The following is a 25,109-nucleotide window of genomic DNA, read 5'->3' as shown; positions in this document are numbered from 1 at the left end:
TGAGATCCAAAATGTTATTTTATGAGATCCAAAATAAGATTAAACTTAAAATTAGCTCGAGCGATGGTCTTATTAAGAGAATATGCATGTATTATTGTTTCTTTTTCAGATTTTACTACCATCTTGTTATTGAGTCAACCAACATGTCTATATTCATACTATGGTATTTTAGTTTACCTAATATATGGCATTATTCCCCTTGGTGAGCTCAATAAATCTTACCTAACTACTTTTTTTTTCTTTTTACCAAATATAGGGAGACTCGAACCCGCAACTTCTTGGTGAGCTCAATAAATCTTACCTAACTACTTTTTTTTTCTTTTTACCAAATACAGGGAGACTCGAACCCGCAACTTCTTAGATGAGGATGGAAAAACTATGCTATTTGAGATATAACTCATTGGCATCTTTTCTAACTACTTTAAAGTTCATGTTAATAATAATAAATAAGTATACTAACTTCTAATATTAGGTGATATAAGTACACAAACTCTTAGATTTTTCATAACTATAGTAGCCTCCCTAAAAGAGGGGATCAATATTAGCTTCGGTAGAAATAAGTGTCACGTTTCACAAAATTACAGCAATTTGTTAGTCAAGTTAATTGGTAATTGTCAGAAAGTTAATTGGTAATCTTCCTTCTTTGTGCAACTCATCAAAACTAATTAGGACTGTTTTCTTGCACAAAGATTCATTTGTTCCTTACAATCTTTGCATAGATTAAGTGAAATTTCAACAAAATAAGTGAGTCTATAGTCCATATCCTAGTTCACCATCCAAATCTCTCTCTTCAAAGCCTTCTTCAACTTTCACCAATTCTCTTCTTGCCATTTCAAGATCAACTTCTACATCAGCAACCATTGCCTTCAGCTTCTTCATTTCCATTTCCAGAGCTGCCACATTCTCCTTCACAATTTTCACCTCAGCAGATCTTTCCATGTAATTTTTCATACTTAAGGCGGATTGAACATGCGGCTCCAGCCAAGTTAAATCGAATCTAAACGTCTTGAGTTCCTCCGATAAGATTTGAAGATGGCTAGAAGCCTCTTCATCCATATCTCTCACCTTTTTGGTCTTGAGGAAATGCAGAACTCTACCCAAAGCCGTGAATGCCCATTCGCTAAACCTTTGACTTCTCTTCTTCTGGCATTCAATAACTAAGGGATGCATTGCACATACTTCCTCAAGAAGAGGAACAAATGATTTTTCTATTTTCCCTAAACCCCTGAAATCAACAAGCTCATCAATTGAGACCGTAGACATGTCCATAGATAAAGGATTATCAGGAGCTTGATCAACCTTTTTCTCAAGTTCTGGGTGGCTGATGGAAATCTTAGCTTCAATTATACAAGTGTCATTCACAATAAACCCTTGCTATGATCATAAAAGTCAGGTGAAGGTATGAATGATGGGAAGCCGCAGTCACTCTTTTCGGCACTAAATGTGTGTTGAGTTTCTGGAAAATTCATATATGCATATCAAGAGTCCACCAGAGTCAACTTATTGTAAGATAGAAAATTCCTGTTTTCTTGATTTTTAGCAAATCGATGGTCATTCGATATCTAGTGGTCTGTGAGCGAAATCTACTCCTCTATGCGAGTACCAGTTTTCTAAAAGTGCATCAAAGCGTCTTCGATTAGACGAAAAATAGGATAAAAGGTAAATTAACAACTTGTAAAGCAATAAAAGGAACAAATGAATAAGGTTTTCAAAAAGAAAATGTATTAAAATCGAGAAAAAAATAGTAAAATGCCTTCAACTGGATCAAAGGGCTTTGACATGAAAGTTAAAATGCAGAAAGATAAATTGAACGATGAAAATAAAGAACATTTGGAAAATAAATTTACTTGAAATGTTAAATTTACAAAAATACAAATTGAAAGAATGAAAAGATGGAAGGAACCCTACAAAAAAGTTACTCGATTGCAGACTCAGGAATTTCCTGGGATGTGAGTGTACTTGAGTTTGTTTCTGAGTAAAAGTTCTAACATTTATTCCCTAACATTTCTTAGTATTTATAGACTAATCTTACATAACTAACAATTAATTTACAATTAAATACAAAATTACAAATTTGAAATGTAATTGCTCTTGGTAACCGTTCCCGCTGCATGATTGTAGATATTCCCCATGATTTTCTCGTGTGATAGAAGCTACTAACTCTCCCTCTTCTATGACTATTCGACCAGCTCATCGAAGGCCTTACTCGATTTCTCGAATCGAATTTCCTATTCGATCAGGCCTACTCGATTAACAAAACAATTGAAATCCAAATCAACGCTAATTACTTCCAACCTCATGCTTATACGTATATCTTCTCGAGAGACCATACCAGACTCATTCCGAATCAATTCGCTTTTATCGAAAATATTTTTGATCAACAAATTGCCCCCCTTGGATTAATGTGGTTGCCTTCGATAACATTATCGAAGAGTAAAACACTTAATCCAAGAGACGTCAATTTTCAAATTAGTAATAATTGTCATTTAAACTCCCCATTACTACTGACCCACTCAACACGTCTCCCGAAACTTGCGATTTCTCTCTCCACCACTTCATCTTCCTCACGAAGTTACCTTTATTCGCATTCCTTCCACAGTAATGGCTACAGTAATACTTTAAATTCCTCACTTTCTCCTTTGTTCTCTCGAACCTCATCATTCTTTGAATTTTCTCTACACCAAGAATTTCTTCACAAAATCCTCAACCTTCAATCTCCTTTCTTTTCTTTGACAATGGCTGGTTCCTCTTCTCATGCCACTATTCAAGATAAGGGTAAAGGTCATGTAATTGCACCACCATCTCCACCAGCCCTTCGCATTCTTAATCAAGTCAATGATATCATCATTGACGATCCCCATTTGCAGGTCAATGACACCAGAATTCTAATCCCCTTCACAATCGGTACAGATACACACTGCTTCCTTGGACCGATTGAAATTCTTGAAAGAGCAAACAAAAAACTTCATTTCTTCCCTAATGCTGAAGATGAAGATTTATTGATAAATCAAGCTTTTAACATCTCTCACTTCATCAACCGAAAACCCTTCCAAAATAATCCAAAAATCAATCCTCGAGGGTTCGATTTCACAACTTGGTACCAACGCCTCGAACCCACAAAATGTGCTATCCGGGGAGCCCTGGGAATATAAGAACTGATGGTTTCCAGTGGCTAAGAGAAGGGGGGTTGAATCTTAGCCCCCTTTTTGCTCAGTAACACTTGCTGGTCTTTGAAATATCTTCAGGAGACTTTTTGATTTTTGTCTCGTCCCTAGCCACGAGACTTTTATTTTTGTCTCGTCACTTGGCACGAGATATTTTTCCAGTTTTAGCTCCTGTGCAGTAGAAATAGAAATGGGAGTAGAAAAGAGAGAAAATTACACCCAGATATATCCTGGTTCAGCTGCTAAGTGCAGTGCAGCCTACATACAGTCTCCATCACAACCATGATGGAATTTCACTATAATCTTCTTGATTACAGGCTGTAAAGTGCTAACCCAACTAAGGGGATTCCCACAGAATCATGAAACACAACATAGATGAACAAAGGAACTCTAAGGACATCTATGGCTTTTTCTTTTAATTTTGCACTCTCTGCCTTTTTCCGCTCTATGGATTTTTCATACAAACCTCACTATTTGTCTTTTTCCATGAGACTCAAGACATGACAAAATTAAACAAAAAATTACAAAACAGAATACATTGATGGAGAAGAGAAATCTGTTAGCTCAGGTAGCTCTGAGAATCCTGTGCCTTGCACTCTCACACTTTCTCCTTGCTTCAAACCGTGGCTGTTCTCCCTTTTTATAGAAGGGGGAAGCCTCCACAGTTGAAACTAAAAAACCAAGCTAACTTCTTCTTCTCCATGAACAACACCGGTTCGTCCAGAGAGAGAGAAGAGATAACCCATGCAAAACCCAACATGCAATTACCTCTAATCCTTCCTTGGTCATCACTCTTCATCAATCCGAGCACTCCATCCTTGGCTTGCTCTCTAAGATAGATTTCTGGCCCTTGATGCTTCATGATGATGATGGCTTCTTCTGCTTCCTCCCTCACGTAGCCACCCTAGCTACCTTCTGTGATGAGTGAACCCAAAAACAGTGACAAGCCATCCCTCCAAGGATCTTCTCATTGCTGGCCGAATCTCCTTCAACCATTTTTGGTATGAAAAAGCCAAGATCTCATCACAAAATCTTACTACAAGTGATAAGAATCATAGCCACAGCATATTTTATGTTTTCTTTTTCGTGCCATCATTTTGATGGTCTTGTAGCGTGCTTCTTTTTCTCTTCGGTGGCAATGCTTAGCTTCCATGGTTTCTCTGTGTTATGACCGAAGGTTAGAAGCAGAGAGAGAAGAAGGGAAGGTATGAATATTAACTAAAGGATTTAGATAAGATAAATTAAACGTCCATTTTCGTTTTGTTTCTTGGTAGCATGCCTTTCATTAAGGCCATCAATCAAATCAATGAAACTTTCTCTCTCATAGTTCCAATGCATTTATTAGCTTCACTCTAATGAAATTTGAATTCCATCATATGGTGAAGTGTGAGATCCATTGAAGGCATAAAGCAATAACAATATTTGCTTTCCTGATTAATTGTTTGTGAATCATGCATTGGGTGTATAGCAAAAAGTGATTAACTTGGGCTTGTAACAATAATGGATCAATTTGGCCCAAGCAACATAATAATGAATTTCAACCATATAATATAGGAAACTTTCAACCAGGCTGAATGTAGATCTTGATTTAGGGTTGCAATATTTCTTTTATTTTTTGGCCCAATAATAAACCTGCATCACAAAATTATTGATTAACATCTGTTAAATAAAAATTAATTTAATAATTTTGTAATTAATATAATTAATAATGTTTAGTCATCACAAATATTAATTTAGAGTTTTCCAAACTCATCAATCTCCCCCTTGATGACAAACATTATTAAAATTGAAATGGAAAGAAATTAAAGATTAGAGTATAGAGTACTCCCTTTGAATATTTGAATTTCTCCCCCTTTCAAATTGTCATATGGCTCCTCCTTAATATGTGCTATTTTACCAAGGGAAGCTCCAACCTGTAACAATTTTATCAAGCCTAATGCAACAATGTTATTCAACATATTCATTATGTAATGTTGAATGGCTTGATTTATGAGTAGAATTTGAATGATAATAAAAACTTATTTGTTATCAATAATTTGATTTTCTGCTCAAACATTACACACATCAATTGAGTACATAAAAATTTCTGTTCAAATAATTTTCAAATATTTTCCAGTCAAGATATCAGAGCAATATAATTATGGTGAGGAAAATACTTTGAGTCACACATGAGCATCTCACAACATGGCAGCTGTTAGATTTTATTTACATATATCACAGCTTAAAGAAACTGCCAAAAATAAAGTATCTAACATGTTTACCAAGATGAATCAGAATATTCCTATTCCACTAGTAGCAAGCATATTCATCCAGATAAATCCATCACAAGAATACATGTTAACAACCAATTAACAGCCAGACAGTCATATACTCAAAACAAGTACCTCACAATTATAATCAACCAAGTATTATTAGTATGCATTATCAAGAATCAGGTGTATCCTTTTAACAAGGGTGATCATGAACTTTCAAAAAGAAAATTTCATCCCCTGTTTTCCATATTCAATTTTCAGCACTTTCTCCCCCTTTTGTCATCAAAGGGGCACCTGCAAAAAGATTTGACATAGGAAATAGAGTATGCAAAATATAACCCAAAAGTATCCACAAAGTATCATAGAGTTATAGTACTAACATTATCCAACCCAACAAAACAAAGTATGAAATTTAGCCTAAGAATGCCAATATCAAATAAAGAAGACAGTAATTAATCATCAGAGATATTAAGATCAGATTCTTCAGCGCCTTCTTCACTACCACCTCCCAGCTCCTCTTCAAAGTTTTCCAGCATCAGACTCACTCTATCCTTGCATCTCATCCAAGCCCTTTCATTTTCATAGGCTAGCTTGCGAGCCGCCCTATGAGATTGCACCATTAGTTCAGACATATTTGAGAATTCAGTGAGTATTTCCTTGATCGATTCGGTTTCTTTGGAGGATTCAAGCTGGCTCTCAAAGTCGCTATCCGAAGGCATGGATTTCTTACCCTTGGTTCCTTTAACAGCTCCACCACCCTTTGATCATAGAGACTTTGTTTTCTACATCCTCATTTGTTAAATCTACCTTAAAGTACTCAAAAATACATGTGAGAAACATTCCATAAGGTAAATTAGCCTTTTTGGTACTTTTTACAGACTTTCACATATGTCTAATCATGAGATAACCAAATGAAATAGGAGATGAAGTAACAAGAGCAAAAATTATGAGAGAATCAGATACTGTTACCCTGTTATGAGAGCCACTCTGTGGGATAAGAATGTGAGTTATGATGCGGTGCAGTAGTGAGTTGGTTGGTCCAAGAGCTTTGTGGGTAGGGACAGTGTCGTCTAGTCCAGACAGATTTTCACAAATATGTTGAAGAGCTTGCTTGTATGTGACCCCAACATGTGCATCCCATTTGTCAGTCATGTATACCCTCGGTCCTTCATCCGTGTAACCAAGGGCAGAGCCGATGGTCTCAGCGTTCAGAGTGATATGCACACGCTTCACATAGGAGTGAAGACTACCATCAATCAATCTCAGATTAGCATAAAATTGTCTCACCAGCCCTGGGTAAACCATTTTGTGAATGAGGAGCAATGGAGACCATTTGAGATTGTCAAACAGAGGATGTAAATTGATCCCTTTGGCAGCCAGAGAATCAAGATTCACCAAGTATAAGAGACACAGATGCCGCTTTTCCAATACCTCCTGGTGGAATTCATAGAATGCACATGTAAAAAACCTTGAGGGATCATAATGAGAATGTGGTTTATGAAATTTGTTCTTGAATTCCAATGATCCTTGGTTTGCGGGTTCCCTAGTCTTGTGCAACACGAAACCTTTGGTCTTCTGAGGACTTTTTCCATATGCATGTGGAGTGGACTTCTTCGATGGTGGTGGAGGGGGTGATGTGTGAGATTCCTCTTCCTCTTCTTCCATGCTTGGTTCCTTGTTTTTTTCACTTTTCCTCCTTCCAGAAGATTTCTGGGCTATTACTTTGCGCCTCATTGATTCGGGTTGCTTGGTGGGAGGTGAGGGAGAAGATGAAGAAGTGGAATGAATATGTATGTGTGTGTGAGTTTGGGGAGTGGAAGGTTTTTGAGAGAGACGAATTCTTTCGCTCTTTCTAGATGCAGTTTTCTTTTTCATTATATGAAAAAGATGAATAGAGATGGAAGTTGAAGAGAAGGCTGAAGGGTGAGGTGAGTGGAGGGAGGTTAGAGGGACATTAAATGCTGATTGGAAAGAGATAGTGGAGGGAGTTAATGACCATCAAGGGCGCGGTTATTAACCAAGGAGGTTTCCATTTATTTGAAATAAAACTGAAAAAGGTTTTTTCCTTAAATCAAGGGTTTAGTTGAAAGGAAAGATTTGATTTGACATTATCCTCTTCCAATTAGATTTGATGAGACAACAAAAAGGATTGGTATTTTCAAAAATGAGGAACTAACAAATCAAATCTTTTCTTTCAACTAATCCCTTGATTCAAGAAAACCATCTTTTACAGTTTTATTTCAAATAAATGGAAACCTCCTTGGTTAATAACCGCGCCCTTGATGGTCATTAACTCCATCCACTATCTCTTTATAATCAGCATTTAATGTCCCTCTAACCTCCCTCCACTCACCTCACCCTTCGGCCTTCTCTTTAACTTCCATCTCCATTCATCTTTTTCACATAATAAAAAAGAAAACTGCATCTAGAAAGAGCGAAAGAATTCGTCTCTCTCAAAAACCTTCTACTCCTCAAACTCACACACACATACATATTCATTCCACTTCTTCATCTTCTCCCTCACCTTCCACCAAGCAACCCGAATCAATGAGGCGCTAAGTAATAGCCCAGAAATCTTCTAGAAGGAGGAAAAGTGAAAAGAACAAGGAATCAAGCATGGAAGAAGAGAAAGAGGAATCTCACACATAACCCCCTCCACCACCATCGAAGAAGTCCACTCCACATGCATCTGGAAAAAGCCCTCAGAAGACCAAAGGTTTCGTGTTGCACGAGACTAGGGAACCCGCAAACCTTGGATCATTGGAATTCAAGAACAAATTTCATAAACCACATTTTCACTATGAACCCTCAAGGTTTTCTACATGTGCATTCTATGAATTCCACCAGGAGGTATTGGAAAAGCGGCATCTGTGTCTCTCATACTTGGTGAATCTTGATTCTCTGGCTGCCAAAGGGATCAATATACATCCTCTGTTTGACAATCTCAAATGGTCCCTATTGCTCCTCATTCACAAAATGGTTTACCCAGGGCTGGTGAGACAATTTTATGCTAATCTGAGATTGATTGATGGTAGTCTTTACTCCTATGTAAAGTGTGTGCACATCACTTTGAACGCTGAAACCATCGGCTCTGCCCTTGGTTACACGGATGAAGGACCGAGGGTATACATGACTGACAAATGGGATGCACACGTTGGGGTCACATACAAGCAAGATCTTCAACATATTTGTGAAAATCTGTCTGGACTAGACAGCACTGTCCCTACCCACAAAGCTCTTGGACCAACCAACTCACTACTGCACCGCATCATAACTCACATTCTTATCCCACAGAGTGGCTCTCATAACAGGGTAACAGTATCTGATTCTCTCATAATTTTTGCTCTTGTTACTTCATCTCCTATTTCATTTGGTTATCTCATCATTAGACATATGTGAAAGTCTGTAAAAAGTACCAAAAAGGCTAATTTACCTTATGAAATGTTTCTCACATGTATTTTTGAGTACTTTAAGGTAGATTTAACAAATGAGGATGTAGAAAATAAAGTCTCTATGATCAAAGGGGGGTGGAGCTGTTAAAGGAACCAAGGGTAAGAAATCCATGCCTTCGGATAGCGACTTTGAGAGCCAGCCTGAATCCTCCAAAGCAACCGAATCGATCAAGGAAATACTCACTGAATTCTCAAATATGTCTGAACTAATGGTGCAATCTCATAGGGCGGCTCGCAAGCTAGCCTATGAAAATGAAAGGGCTTGGATGAGATGCAAGGATAGAGTGAGTCTGATGCTGAAAAACTTTGAAGAGGAGCTGGGAGGTGGTAGTGAAGAAGGCGCTGAAGAATCTGATCTTAATCTCTCTGATGATTAATTCCTGTCTTCTTTATTTGATATTGGCATTCTTAAGCTCAATTTGATACTTTGTTTTGTTGGGTTGGATACTGTTAGTACTATAATTCTGTGATACTTTGTGGATACTTTTGGGTTATATTTTGCATACTCTATTTCCTATGTCAAATCTTTTTGCAGGTGCCCCTTTGATGACAAAAGAGGGAGAAAGTGCTGAAAATTGAATCTGGAAAACAGGAGATGAAGTTTTCTTTTTGAAAGTTCATGATCACCCTTGTTAAAAGGATACACTTGATGCTTAATAATGCATACTAATAATACTTGGTTGATTATAATTGTGAGGTACTTGTTTTGAGTATATGACTGTCTGGCTGTTAATTGGTTGTTAACATGTACTCTTGTGATGGATTTATCTGGATGAATATGCTTGCTACTAGTGGAATAGGAATATTCTGATTCATCTTGGTAAACATGTTAGATACTTTATTTTTGGCAGTTTCTTTAAGCTGTGATATGTAAATAAAATCTAACAGCCGCCATGTTTTGAGATGCTCATGTGTGACTCAAAGTATTTTCCTCACCATAATTATATTGCTCTGATATCTTGACTGGAAAATATTTGAAAATCATTTGAACAGAAATTTTTATGTACTCAATTGATGTGTGTAATGTTTGAGCAGAAAATCAAATTATTGATAACAAATGAGTTTTGATTATCATTCAAATTCTGCTCATAAATCAAGCCATTCTACATTATATAATGAATATGTTGAATAACATTGTTGTATTAGGCTTGATAAAATTGTTACAGGTTGGAGCTTCCCTTGGTAAAATAGCACATATTAAGGGGGAGCCATGTGACAATTTGAGAGGAGGAGAAATTCAAATATTCAAAGGGAGTACTCTATACTCTAATCTTTAATTTCTTTCCATTTCATTTTTAATAATGTTTGTCATCAAAGGGGAGATTGATGAGTTTGGAAAATTCTAAATTAATATTTGTGATGACTAAACATTATTAATTATATTAATTACAAAATTATTAAATTGATTTTCATTTAACACATGTTAATCAATAATTTTGTGATGCAGGTTTATTATTGGGCCGAAAAATAAAAGAAACATTGCAAGCCCAAAATCAAGATCTACATTCAGCCTAGTTGAAAGTTTTCTATATTATATGGCTGAAATTGATTATTATGTTGCTTGGGCCAAATTGATCCATTATTGTTACAAGCCCAAGTTAATCATTTTTTGCTATACACCCAATGCATGATCAGAAAACAATTAATCAGGAAAGCAAATGTTATTGCTTTATGCCTTCAACGGATCTCACACTTCACCATATGATGGAATTCAAATTTCATTAGAGTGAAGCTAATAAATGCATTGGAACTATGAGAGAGAGTTTCATTGATTTGATTGATGGCCTTAATGAAAGGCACGCTACTAAGAAACAAAAGGGAAGTGGACATTTAATTTATCTTGTCTAAATTCTTTAGTTAATATTCATACCTTCCCTTCTTCTCTCTCTGCTTCTAACCTTCGGTCATAACACAGAGAAACCATGGAAGCTAAGCATAGCCACCGAAGAGAAAAAGAAGCACGCTACAAGACCATCAAAATGATGGCACGAAAAAGAAAACATAAAGTATGCTGTGGTTGAGATTCTTATCACTTGTAGTAAGATTTTGTGATGAGATCTTGGCTTCTTCATACCAAAAATGGTTGAAAAAGATTCAGCCAGCAAGGAGAAGATCCTTGGAGGGATGGCTTGTCACTGCTTTTGGGTTCACTCATCACAGAAGGTAGCTAGGGTGGCTATGTCAGGGAGGAAGCAAAAGTGGAGCAGAAGAAGCCATCATCATCATGAAGCATCAAGGGCCAGAAATCCATCTTGGAGAGCAAGCCAAGGATGGAGCGCTCGGATTGATGAAGAGTGATGACCAAGGAAAGACTATAGGTAATTGCATGTTGGGTTTTGCATGGGTTATCTCTTCTCTCTCTCTGGCCGAACCGGTTTTGTTCATGGAGAAGAAGAAGTTAGCTTGGTTTTTTATTTTCAACTGTGGAGGCTTCCCCCTTCTATAAAAAGGGAGAACACCCATGGTTTGAAGCAAAAAGAAAGTGTGAGAGTGCAAGGCACAGGGTTCTCATAGCTACCTGAGCTAACAGATTTCTCTTCTCCTTCAATGTATTCTGTTTAATTTTGTCATGTCTTGAGTCTGATGGAAAAAAGGCAAACAGTGAGGTTTGTATGAAAAAGCTATAGAGTGGAAAAAGGCAAAGAGTGCAAAATTAAAAAAAAAAGCCATAGATGTCCTTAGAGTTCCTTTGTTCAACTATGTTATGTTTCATTATTCTGTGGGAATCCCCTTGTAAGTTGGGTTAGCACTTTACAGCCTGTAATCAATAAGATTATAGTGAAATTCCATCATGGTTGTGATGGAGACTGGATGTAGGCTGCACTGCACTTAGCAGCTGAACCAGGATATATCTGGGTGTAATTTTTTCTCTTTTCTACTCCCATTTCTGTTTCTACTGCACAGGAGCTAAAACTGGAAAAATATCTCGTGCCAAGTGACGAGACAAAAATAAAAGTCTCGTGGCTAGGGACGAGACAAAAATCAAAAAGTCTCCTGAAGATATTTCAAAGACCAGCAAGTGTTATTGAGCAAAAAGAGGGCTAAGATTCAACCCTCCTTCTCTTAGCCACTTGGAAACTATAAAAAAAAATCGCAAGTTTTGGTAGACGTGTTGAATGGGTCAATAGTAATAGAGATTTTAAATGACAATTATTACTGATTTGAAAACTGACATTTTTGGATTAAGTGTTCTATTCTTCGATAATGTTATCGAAGACAATCACATTAATCTAAAAAAACAATTTATTAATCAAAAATATTTTTAGTGTTGTAATCATCAAACAAAAGTATTGATGAAAGTAAACCAACCAACAAGGACGCTCTTGCTGCCTTCCAGTCGGAAGATGCAGCCCTTAACACCATCCTGGTATTTTAGATTAGTTAGAATTCATACTTAATGAATTAGAAAATAGCAATGTTGTGGTCGTACAGTTGGAGTGGTTTTGGAAACTTGTAAAATTGGTACGTATCTAACGAAACTTGTAAAGAAACTAATCTATATAATATGAATAACCAGAAAACTATGCATATCATAAGATACATGACCGATATGTAAAAATGAGTGCATAAGCTTAAGTAGTCAAAACAAAAAAAATCTAAAACCCAACAAAGCATAAGGGCAGTTGAGGGAAATATGAAAGTTACCTCTTACTTCTGTCATTTTGCTATTAACCTGATTAATCAGAACCAACTGGAATTTGGAAAATCTGGTCCATCCATTTGGCAGAGTAGCAGCATCACTAGCGTCCAAATAAATTGACAAGTAATCCACCTTATTTCCTTTCGAAAACATAAGAAACCGCCTAAAAGCAAAGTCCAAAACGTGTAACACGGCTCAATGTTCACGTCAACTAATGAGGTATCACGTATATATATATATAAATTAGAATTAGTTCAAGTACCATGAATGGCCACCAATGAAGAATTCCTGAGAGTAAATCTTCTTGGTGTTCCTCCTTACCAAAAAAATAATCTTGTTGTTCAACTTAGATAAGTTCTTAATGGTCAATTTGAATGTCTCAAACATTTCACCAATTTTTTTTCTGATTCTCCATTTCACACCACCGCTAGGGAAAAAAAAGGACAAAAAAGAAAGAAAAAGAAAACTAAAATCAATTGAATTCGATAAATATTACAACAAGAAATAAATAAGTACACCTTCTTCAACTGTAAAATTACAAAAGCTTCACATTATTTATTATTACCCCGCGAGTGGGCTAAGTCGAATTTGATAAGGATTTGGGTATAAGAAATCACAAAGAAGTTGAATAAAAAAACGAAGAATGAAGAAGTAACATGCAAAAGAGGGAGTCAACTAAACAAAATTCATACATAGGAAAATGCTGGCAAAATTATCCAAAAAACAGAGATTCAAGTGACATTAAGGAAACGGTGTAACCCCAAATGGTTCTCATATAAAGGCAGCTTCAAATAACACTCAAGTTCCCACAACAGCAACAGTTACAAGAAAGAAAGAGTTTTTTTTTTTTTTTCTACTTATGGGAGAAAGAAAGAAACTTCTCATTCATGGTTTGATACTTTGATGATTCAACGTTATATTTCAACAGCTGCCCAATAACTCTTACAAAATAACTGAAATATTATTATAAAATAGTAGCGGGTAAGTGAATTCTTGTTGATTTTGATTGTTATAAAATGATTAATATTTGACATTTTATATTTATGAGAAATAAGAAATGAGGAAACTATTTATATCAACAGAGAATAAAGATAATACGTACCAAGTTTAGATAGACGCAGAGTTTAGAATGTTGAAATCATATTCATACTTTTATATATAAAACGTAGGAGTAAATTGGTCCAAAGATTCATTCTTAGTTATGATGATACAGTGGTATCGATGTCTAATCTAAATGGTTGCACAGTAATCAGTATCTTTTTTATGTTGAACATGCATGGGAAAATGTTAAGAGTAATAATAATTCTTCTCGTTTTATTTTATTTGAATTACGTTTCCGAGCCATGAAATAGAAACGAAGAGGATGAAATTGGAAAATGTAATATCTTGAGAATGTGAATCAGAGACCACATTTACAATAAGTCGTTGTAATGTCATGTCACAATTACCATGACACGATATATCTATATTGATACTATGGTATTTTAGTTTATCTAATTTATGGCATTATTCCCCTTGGTGAGCTCACTAAATCTTTCCTAACTACTTTAAAGTTCATGTTAATAATAATAAATAATTATACTAACTTCTCCTAATATTAGGTGATATAGTACACAAACACTTAGATTTTTCTTACCTACAGTAACCTCCCTAAAAAGAGGAGATTAATATTAGCTTCAGTAGAAATAACTCAATAAGAGTCACGTTTCACAAAATTACAGCAATGTGTTAGTTAATTTAATTGGTAATCTTCTTTCTTTGTGCAATTCAACCAAAACTAGTTAGGACTGTTTTCTTGCACAAGGATTCATTTGTTCCTTACAATATCTGCATAGATTAAGTGAAATTTCAACAAAATAAGTGAGTCTATGGTCCATATCCTAGTTCACCATCCAAATCTATCTCTTCAAAGCCTTCTTCAACTTTCACCAATTCACTTCTTGCCATTTCAAGATCAACTTCTACGGAAGTAACCATTGCCTTCAGCTTCTTCATTTCCATCTCCAGAGCAGCCACATTCTCCTTCACACTTTTCACCTTAGCGGATCTTTCCATGTAATTTTTCATACCTAAGGCAGATTGAACATGTGGCTCCAGCCAAGTTAAATTGAATCTAAACGTCTCGAGTTCCTCCCATAAGATTTGAAGATGGCTACAAGCCTCTTCATCCATATCTCTCACCTTTTTAGTCTTGAGGAAATGCAGAACTCTTCCCAAAGCCGTGAATGCCCATTCGCTAAACCTTCGACTTCTCTTCTTCTGGCATCCAATAACTGAGGGATGCTTTGCACATACTTCGTCTAGAAGAGGAACAAACGCTTTTTCTATTTTCCCTAAACCACTGAAATCAACATGCTCATCAATTGGGATTGCAGATATGTCCATAGGTAAAGGATTATCAGCATGTTCAATAGGCTTAGCAGGAACTTGCACAGAAACTGGTGGAGCAGCTTCATCAACCTTTTTCTCAAGTTCTGGGTGGCTGATGGAAATCCTAGCTTCAATTATACAAGTGTCATTCACAATAAACCCCTTGTTATTAAATATAAAGGTCAGCTAAAGGTATAAACGATGTGAAGCCCCAGTCACTCTCTCTGGCATTGAATGTATGTTGAGTTTCTGGAAAATTCATATGTACATGTCAAGAGTCAACTTTTTGTAAGATAGGACATACATTAACACCATGCTAGTATTTGTAGATAAGATAGAACTCATATATTACTTAATGAATTAGAAAATAGCAATGTTGTTTTCACACAATTGGAGTGGTTTTGAACTTGTGAAATTGGTATGTATCTAACAAAACTCGTTAAAATAGTATATTTAGATCTTCTAAAGTGAAGAAATTGGTAAAGTGATAAAGTGAGGAGTTAATCACTATTGAATTTGTAACTCCTATCATATGTGAGATATGCACTATCTTAATTTAAAAGTAATTAATTCCTCACTTTATCATTTTACCAATACTCTCCCCATAAAGGATCTTGATCCAAAAAAGTAATCTATATAATTAGAATCACCAGAAGATTGTGCATATAGTAAGACTAAGATACATGACCCATATGCTCATTCTTTATCATCAATGACCATGAATTCAAAAAAGGTAGAAATGAAAGCTTAAGTTTAAGTAGTCAAAACCAAAAATCTAAAACCCAATCAAAACACAGACTTTACAAGAAATTGTTAAGAAACACAATTTTCATTCATGAAAAAGAAAAACATAACACAGCTAAAAGAAGCAACAAAGAAAAGAACAGGAAAACACATACAGGACAGGGGAGAGGTAAATACGAAAGATACCTTTTATCTGTGTCAATTTGTCATTGACCTGATTAATTAGAACCAACTTAAACTTGGAAAATCTGGTCTCTACATCAGCCAAAGTACCAGCATCTAAATAAATTGACAAGTAATCCACATTGTTTCCCTTTGGATACATAAGAATCCGCCTAAAATCAAAGTCCAAAACATGTTAAAATGCACTTGTCAAACGGTCATGTCAACTAATCAAGTATCATACATATATAGTAAACAAGAATTAATTCAATTACCATGAATGACCACCAATGTAGAAGTTCTGAGAGTAAATCTTCTTGGATTTCAACTTACAGAAGTCCTTAATGGTCCATTTGAACGTCTCAAACGTTTCTCCAATCTTTTCTTGATTCTCCATTTGATACCACCACTAAAAATAATAATTAAAAAAAACTAAAAAATCAATTGAATTTGATATAATATAACAGCAAATCAACAATTAGGCCTTCTTTAACTGCAAAATTACAAATACTTCACTTCACTTTTACCCCAAGTCCCCAACCAAACATACCCTTAGTGGAATAACCTTTTTTTTTTTTCAAATCTTTTTATTAAACCACCTTGGTAAAAAGTTTGGTCTTTCTCACCATGAACCCTGACTTTGCACTTGACTCACTTCCCCTAAGCTAACTCCTACTGTATGTACCTAAATAGTGTTGTAAGTTATAGTGTTCTATTATAAACTATGTCGAATTTGATGAACAAAAAACAAAACTTGAGGATCACCCACGAAAGATAAGGATTTTGGGTATAAGAAATCACAGAGAAGTTGAATAACAAATGAAGAATGAAGAAGTAACATACAAAAGTGAGAGTCAACCAAACAAAAACCATACATAATAAAATGCTGCCAATATCAGAATGCATAAATGATGAACTAATGTCCAATTATCCAAAACAGAGTTTCAAGTGAAAATAACTCAAATTCACACAACAGCAACAGTTACGAGGAAGAAAAACACTTTTTGTTTTTTTTTTTATTTATTAAAGAATGAAGGAGGAAAATTCGTCACCAAGAGCAACATACCTTTGACCAGAGAGAGAGAGTGAAGAGTGAGGATAGGTATGAAATTATGAATATGATGACAGCAACAATTTTTTTAACAAATCCATTAGTTTAATTAATAATTAGTATTGTATCTTCAATTAGGTTCATTAGTCATAACAACATTCCAAATTTCCAATACTTTCGTAAGGATTGGTTTCATGTTGTGCATTAGGATTCACATATTCACTAATTCCAAAGAGGATTAGTATTATTTTAATACTCAAAAGCTAAGATTATGGTCATGACTTTGTTCAACAATAAAAGAGGAAGAGGAATCATTATGAGTTTATTCATATTTTAAAAATACGAACTCATATTCAAGGGATTAATTAACCACCAATAAGCCTTCCAAGTTTTTCTTTTATAACCTTTCATGAATCATGATCAATGAATTTCATGTGTTGTCTATTAAAAGTCTCATCTGAATCTCGGTTGTAACATAAAAAAAAATTATATGCTCACATGAAAATATTAAAAATGAATAAATATAGAAAAGTTTAAACACTCAACAAGATTAGTTTAGCTGAATCAACAATACTATGATATGACAAATTATCATATTACTTTGAAAAAAAAAAGTTACAAAAAAACCTAATTAGAAAAAAAAAAAGAGGCATATATATGTAAAAGATCACAGAAGGGGTAAATATTCATTTAGGATTCAAGATAACTCATTTCACACTAAAATAATTAATCAGTTAGATACAAAATTATAAACCAATATTTTTAATTAAAGACATTCTTCACAAAATTGAAACCAACCTAGCTAGGTAGGTCTTCAATATCCCAACACATCATTTAAGTCTCTTTCTTCAAAACCTTGTTGAGCTTTAACCAATTCTTCTCTTGCCACTTTAAGATCAACTTCAAGAGCTGCCACATTCTCCTTCATTTTTTTCACATGCATAGCTCTCTCCTTATAATTCCTCATGCCCAAAGCACACTTAATATGAGGCTCCAACCAAGCCAAATCATCAAACCCAAAAGCCTTTACTTCTTTCCATAATACCTGTAGTTCCTTGCAAGCTTCACATTCATATCCTTCACCTTCTTAGTCTTAAGAAAATGTAACACTCTCCACATTGCCATGAATCCCCATTTGGTGAATATAGAACTATGATTTTTGTTCTTATGACATTCAATGAGTGATGGATGCTTGTGGCAAGCTTCCTCTACTAATTGAACAAAACCCTTTTCGTTTGTGTTATCTAAATCTTCATAAACATGAAAACATGGTTTTGAGGAATCATCAATAATAGTGTTACTAGTTCCATCATCTAATTCGTTATGATGACGTGGTGATTCCTTCAAGAAAAATTCGGCAACAATGAAGCAATTATCATCCAAAGTAAGTTGTAGTAGTGGAGCCAAAGACATCCTCCAACTGAAAACATAATCTGCATCATCAGCATCTCCGTTGAATCGCACTTGTCCATCTTGCATGCAATTGTACGTGTCAAAAGAAAAACTACATGTATAATATATATCATAATAAATGTATTGAATAAGTTGTATTCATAAAATGTATTGAGTCAACTATATATATACGTATTACAATTTTGACTATGTAGAAATTGGGAGCTAATAGTAAAACAATCTTAAATCTTAATCTACGTGATTAATTTATTTTATTTTATTTTTTGGATTTCAAATTATATTTGAGACGAAATTCTATAGTGTTGATTAGCTCAGAGAACTTAAACAAGCTTAGTTCAATTGTGAACCATTCTTCTAATAAAAAGCATAGATACCTATTGACTTTGTGAGTGTGTCAACCCTCTGATTAACAAGAGACAACTTAAAATTTGCAGTGACGCTGTGTCCTTGAATCAAATCCGGAGAATAATCAACAACTTTCAAGCAAATGTCCATAAGGCGGTCCTCATCTACAGCCACAACAAGGAGCCTAAAAGTAATTCCAAAATTATAAAAAATGCCAAAATTTATCAATGGGCACATACACAATAATATGATGTTTTTATATAACTTTGAAAAATTATTTTGAGAGTACCATGTGTAGCCACCAACAACAAAATGGTCCTCATAATACTCCAGCTCGTAGAAATTATTGTTGATGGTCCATGTGAATTTCTCAAACTTCTCACTCAATGTTTGATGATTTTCCATAATTCTTACAAAATAACTGAAATATTATCATACAATAGTAGTAGGTAACTTTGATTTTCATGTAATAATCCTTACATTTTATATTTGCGAGAATAAGAAATTAGGAATCTAAAGTTATATATTAGCAGAGCATGGAGGAATTAGCTAGGTACCAAGTTGAAATAAAGGTAATGTGCAAGTGTAAATGCGGGCCAGAAGGACAGCAGTTTTCATCAAACTCTGTGGAGTGAGTTCTTTGAGAGGAGAAAAATGTGAAAGTAGAATAAAAATAGAGGAGTTGGAGATGAAGACGAGAGAGAAATAATGAAGGAAAATGGTTTTGTAAAGTAAAATAGAAACTTAAAGTTTTCTATTAGTTACTAGGCTAATATATATATATATATCAAGGAATTAATTTAACTCTAATAAACTTGTCAAGTGATAAAAAATATCTATAACTAATTACCACTTTATTAGTTATTTTTAATTGTTTTGATTTATAAATTAATCATCTCTAACAAATTATTATTAACTTATTAGACTGAACCAATTATGTCACAGCAAAAGCAAAGAGAAAGTATAAAGATATTGATGAAATTTAAATCCATTTATATTCATACTTATAAATTTAAATATTTTAAATTTTATTTTAAAAAATAAAAATATAATTTTTTATTATTTATTTTATAAGTGAGACAAAAAAATAAAAAAAAAAAGCTATTTGAAAATAAGAAATAATATTTTATGAAAAAATTTAAATTTCAGACGTTCCACATTCTATACTTATATATAAAACGGAGGAGGAAATCACAGAAGTCCAAAGGTTCATTCTTGAGTTATGATGGTACGTTGGTAATCGATGTCTAATCTAATTGGTTGCGCAGTAATCACTTTATTTTTTAGGTTGAACATGCATTGAAAGATGTTAAGAGTAATAATGTTAGGGTCTATTTGAATTATGCTTACGAGACATGAAATACAAAGGGCGAGGTGGAAATAAATTGGATAATGTATATCTAAAACATTTAAAACATGATAAAATTAACTAGATTTAAAAACGTATTTTCAAAAAGATTTTAAATATTGAATTTTAACATCATTTTTATAAATATAGTTAAAAACAAAATATTTTTATTTTAAAATTTGATAATTTACTCTAATCTTTTTTTTATAATTTTCTTTTGTAAATAACTGAAATTTAAAAAATGAGAAGTTTGGAGATCAAATTTTGCATGAATTTTTAAAATTATTTAAAACAATTATAAAAAAATTGATTTAAATGTACAAATCATATTTTAAATTTTTTTTACTTATAAAAATGTAATTTTTTATATATTTTTGTTACTTTAAAATTTTCAAAAAAATTGTTTGTCATTTATAATTTCTTAAAAATATTTTGTTCACAAAATAGTACTATTTTAATAATTTACTCAAAAATGTAACTAAACAAAGATATTTACATTTATTGTTTACTAACATCATGTATCATAATTACATAATTTGTTGTCCAAGGATTTTTACAATAATTTTTAAAGATCGGTTTAAAATTATAATTGGATAGGTAACCGTTTTATGTCGTTATAGTTTTGTTACTAATTTGAACAATGATTTAAAAATGGTTGTATCTTTTAATTTATAAAATTATTTATTTAAACAATATTAAAAAGTATGGTTGTATCTTTTAATTTATAAAATTATTTATTTAAACAATATTAAAAAGTTATTGCTGGATAAAAATATTGTTGTAATAGTTATAAAATTATTCTTTAAAATAGTAAAAAAGAATAATTTAATTTATTATTATAATAAAATGAAAAATTAAATTTTAACAACAATATTATAAAAATTATTGTCTAAAACCATCTAATAAAATAATTTTTAAAATATAGTAAAGTTTGGCAATTGTTTCTATATGTACTATAAATTAAGTATATAACGATTTTTATGCATATCTTTTGTATAATTATTTAAACAACATTAAAAAATTTTTACTTAAAAACAAATTATTGTAATAGTTATAAAATTATTTTTTAAAATAGTCAAAGAGAACGATTTTATTTTATTGTTATAAATAATAAAAAGTTAAATTTCAATGGTAACACTATAAAAAATTATTATCTAAAATCATCTAATAAGAGAACAATTTTAACGCATTATAAAGGTTAAAGTACTAAATTGGTCCCTTATATTTGGACATAATTATGTTTTGGTCCTTAAATAAAGTTTAAAGTGTTCTATTTAAATCCAAACAAGTTTTATTTAGCTTCAATTTAGTCCCACCATGAGGTCAAATTTAAATAATTAATGAAATGTCCTATATGACAGCAGTATAAGAACAAAGTCCATAATTTGAAGAACAAGTACAAACTACAGAGATACAAAATCAACCGTGGATACATCAATACATTTATTTACTATTTTTCTTAGTGTATCGAAAATATTTCATTTAAATTGTAAGAAGAATGATAAATAAATGTATTGATGCATCCAAAATTAATTGTGTCTTTAGAGCTTGTACTTATTCTTCAGATGATCGATCTTGTTCTTATATTGCGTAGGACATTTCGTTATTAATTATTTAATCTTGACATCACTATGGTACTACATTAAAATTAAATGAAATTTTTTTTGATTCAAATAGAAAACTTTAATTTAAATCTTAAGAACCAAAACAGGCATCTAATAAACATAAGGAACCAATTTAGTAATTTATCTCATTATAAACTTTGATATTGTTAAAGCTCATATTTATTGGAGTGAACATTTCACCAGTCAAAATCCACATTCTCCTTCAACTTTTTTACCGTATAGATTTTAACATTATTTTCCAATCAAATCAGATCATCAAATTCAAAAGATTCAAGTTCCTCCTACAAATGATGAAGTTCTTTAACAGCATCATCATTCATGTCCTTTACATCTTTATGACTCTTTAGAAGATAAAAAACTCTTCCCAAAGCCATGAATGACTTTTCAGTCAATTTTTCAACTCCGATTTCTTCTTTTCACTCCTTCAATAAGTTTAGGATGCTTAGAACACAGCTTCCTCCAATATATAGTTGAACAAAATATTTTCTTACTTTTTTTTTGGTGACTGAACATAACACAAAGAAAAAATACCTAAGAGAAAGAGTAACACTCCTCTCTAATAATAATGTCTAAATTATTAGGGGGTTGTAACCACTCTAGGTACACCTGCTTGTTTAAAGCAGCAGTCTTAGCCATTAAATCAGCCGCTCTGTTTGCTGTACGCTGGATGAGCACTAAAGTAGCTGTCCAATTGCGCTGAAGCATCTCTTTGATTTTGCCAAGCAGATCAGAGTCATTCGTAATCATGCTGGTTGTGCCTCGCGAAACAAGAAGAAATGCATCAAGATTATCAGTTTCACATATGACCTCTTTACACTCGCAATCCCAAGCCATAACAAGCCCTCTCCAAATAGCATGAAGCTCACAAGAGAGAACACTAGAAAGAGGTATACTGGCAGAACAACCTTTCATCCAAATTCCCATGCTGTCTCTAATAATACATCCAAAGCCCGCTAATTGCCCATTTTCAAAAACGCTTGCATCGCAGTTTACTTTACAGACATTCATTGGAGGTGGTTCCCAGTTATATTGCAAAGAGGAAGGAATAATATGTTTTTGGTTGGTAACAACCTTAGAGAAATCGCGAGCAGCATGTTGAACTAAGTGAACAATTTTCTCCTTACTCCATGGATCATCTTGATGGAAGATGTCATTGTTCCTATCCCTCCAAATCCACCAAAAGGCCGCTGCAAAGAGAAACTCATTTTTGTTGAGGTTAGAACGAATCCAAGACACAAAATCCAAACTAGAGTCCTCAGCGGTCATTCCCAAATTTAAGCTAATCCAAATCTGACGAGCTTTTTGGCAAGTCCTAAAGCAGTGGTTAATATCCTCTAGAGCAAGATAACATCGCTGACAAAAATCAGAAGTAGCAAGACCTCTTTGAAACCGGTAACTAGCTGTGGGAACTCCGTTGTTGAGACAAAGCCAGAGCAGACACTTTATCTTCTCCGGTATTCTCAAGCGCCAAAGCCAAAGCCAATTTTCATTATCGTTCCAGCCAAATTTCTTCTTCAATAGCCATTCATACCCGCTTTTAGTCGAGTAGGTGAGAGTATTTGAGTTTGTCCAAAACCAACCTGTTTTATCTCCTGCCTGCTTGATAGGATCAAAGAGCATCAAATCAAGTTTAACTTCTTCCGGAATCATTGTGCAAAGAATATCCCACCGCCAATGTCCATGGTACCAGACATCTTCTAGCTTCAAGTGAGAATCAGAGATGTGCACAAAAGGAACCAAAGGAGCTAGTGTTCCACATGGTCGCCAAGCATGATACCAAAAGGATTGGGACATCCTGCCTGTACACCAATCAAAACCATCACGAAGCTTTTCTATTGTCTTATAAATCGCTCGCCAAGTGCTTGAAACATTATTAGAAAAACTGGATGAAAAGCAAGACCTCCCAGATAAATATTTTGCCAACATAATTCTTACCCAAAGCTTATCATTATTATGCAGTAATTGCCAAACAAGCTTTCCTAATAAAGCAAAATTTACACACTGGGTATCTCTAATTCCCAAGCCTCCATATTTTCTTGGAGTGACAACTTTGCTCCACTTGACATAATTTAAGCATCGCTCCCCCACCTTTCCCTTCCACAAGAATTGTCTAAGCACAGAATCAATCTTTTGACAAATCGAAGTAGGAAAAAGAGTCACTTGCATCTGATAAATAGGAAGAGAAGAAGCAACAGATTTAATTAAGCAAAGCCTGCCTGCTCTGTTAAGGAGCCGACCTTTCCAACTAGCCAGCCTATTCTTGATCTTCTCTAAAGAGTCCGAAAAAATAGACCTAGCAGCTCGAGGATGGTTAAGGTTCACCCCCAAGTATTTGCCTAAGTCACTAGTAAAAGGAATATGAGAAACACCAGACAACATTTCCTTCCTTCTATTAGAGATATTTCTAGAACAAATAGCTTTAGATTTTTTAATGTTAACCTTCATACCTGAAGCTTTGCAGAACAACTCCAAGGTGTGCACAACATTCTGAACTTGATTTTTCTTCGCTTTACAAAAAAGGAGGAGGTCATCTGCAAACATCAAGTGAGAAACTCTAGGTCCTCCTCTAGAAACAGCCACACCATCCCAAATACCCTCGTCAACTTGTTTGGAAATGAAGCACGCCAATCTCTCCATGCACAAAACAAATAAATAAGGAGAAATTGGATCTCCTTGCCTGAGCCCTCTGCGAGGTTGGAAGCTGTCTAATCTATTCCCATTCCAAAGGATGGAAAGATTTGAAGCCTGAACACAATTCATTACAAGCCGAATAATTAGAGAAGGAAAGCCAAAAGATTCAAGAGTGTGCTCAAGAAAATTCCAATCAACTCTATCATAAGCCTTTTCTAAATCAATCTTAAAAGCCATAGCTCCTTTTCTAGACTTTGTCCGCTTAAGAAAGTGAAGAACTTCTTGGGCCACAATAATATTATCAGGCGCTCCTCTACCATGTATAAACCCTCCCTGAGTTGGGCTAACAATCTCATCCAAAAAAGGTCGTAATCTATTAACCAGCACTTTAGTCACTAGCTTATAAATTACATTACAAAGGCTTATTGGCCGAAAATTCTTCAATCTAGTTGGAGGGTCGCATTTAGGGATAAGAACAATCAAAGTTTCCAACAAAGAATGGCTTAAAGTCTCCCCTAAGAATGCTTTCTGAACAGTACGCCACACCTCATGACCCACCACATCCCAATATTCCTTGAAGAAAAAAACTTGAAAACCATCCGGCCCAGGAGCTTTGAACGAGCTCATATTATCCAGAGCTTCTTTAACCTCCAACATTGTTACTGGTTTAGACAAATTATCACAAGCATCCTGGCTAAGAGATGGCATAGGAATTTCTCCCATGCAATTAACCTCAACAGGCTCAGTAGAGCAAAAAATATTTTTGAAAAAATGAACGACCTCTCTTTGCAAAACTTCCGGATCATTAGACCAGGACCCATCACTGACCAGCAACCCATGAACCTTGTTAGATTTTCTTCTAATGATGGTTTGCATATGGAAAAAGCTAGTATTTCTATCACCATACCGAAC

At 34.1% G+C, this 25,109-nt stretch overlaps 2 pseudogenes across 1 annotated transcript; both read right to left on the bottom strand.

Moving 5' to 3' along the window:
- Positions 1-750: 750 nt before the first annotated feature.
- LOC110269326 (MATH domain and coiled-coil domain-containing protein At3g58250-like) lies at positions 751-12,895 on the bottom strand (annotated as a pseudogene).
- A 1,313-nt stretch (positions 12,896-14,208) lies between these two features.
- On the bottom strand, positions 14,209-17,763 carry LOC107628590 (MATH domain and coiled-coil domain-containing protein At3g58370-like; annotated as a pseudogene). The gene is made up of 4 exons (XR_015905409.1): positions 17,707-17,763; positions 16,060-16,193; positions 15,809-15,957; positions 14,209-15,127 (listed from the first exon to the last, which is right to left on the bottom strand). The product of XR_015905409.1 is annotated as an MATH domain and coiled-coil domain-containing protein At3g58370-like (transcript).
- Positions 17,764-25,109: the final 7,346 nt, after the last annotated feature.

Source organism: Arachis ipaensis, chromosome B2 (assembly GCF_059453495.1).
Source record: "Arachis ipaensis isolate K30076 ecotype BB chromosome B2, ASM5945349v1, whole genome shotgun sequence".
Taxonomy (NCBI): domain Eukaryota; kingdom Viridiplantae; phylum Streptophyta; class Magnoliopsida; order Fabales; family Fabaceae; genus Arachis; species Arachis ipaensis.
Note: the sequence above shows the minus strand (reverse complement) of the source record. Positions and strands in the feature narration are given on the sequence as shown.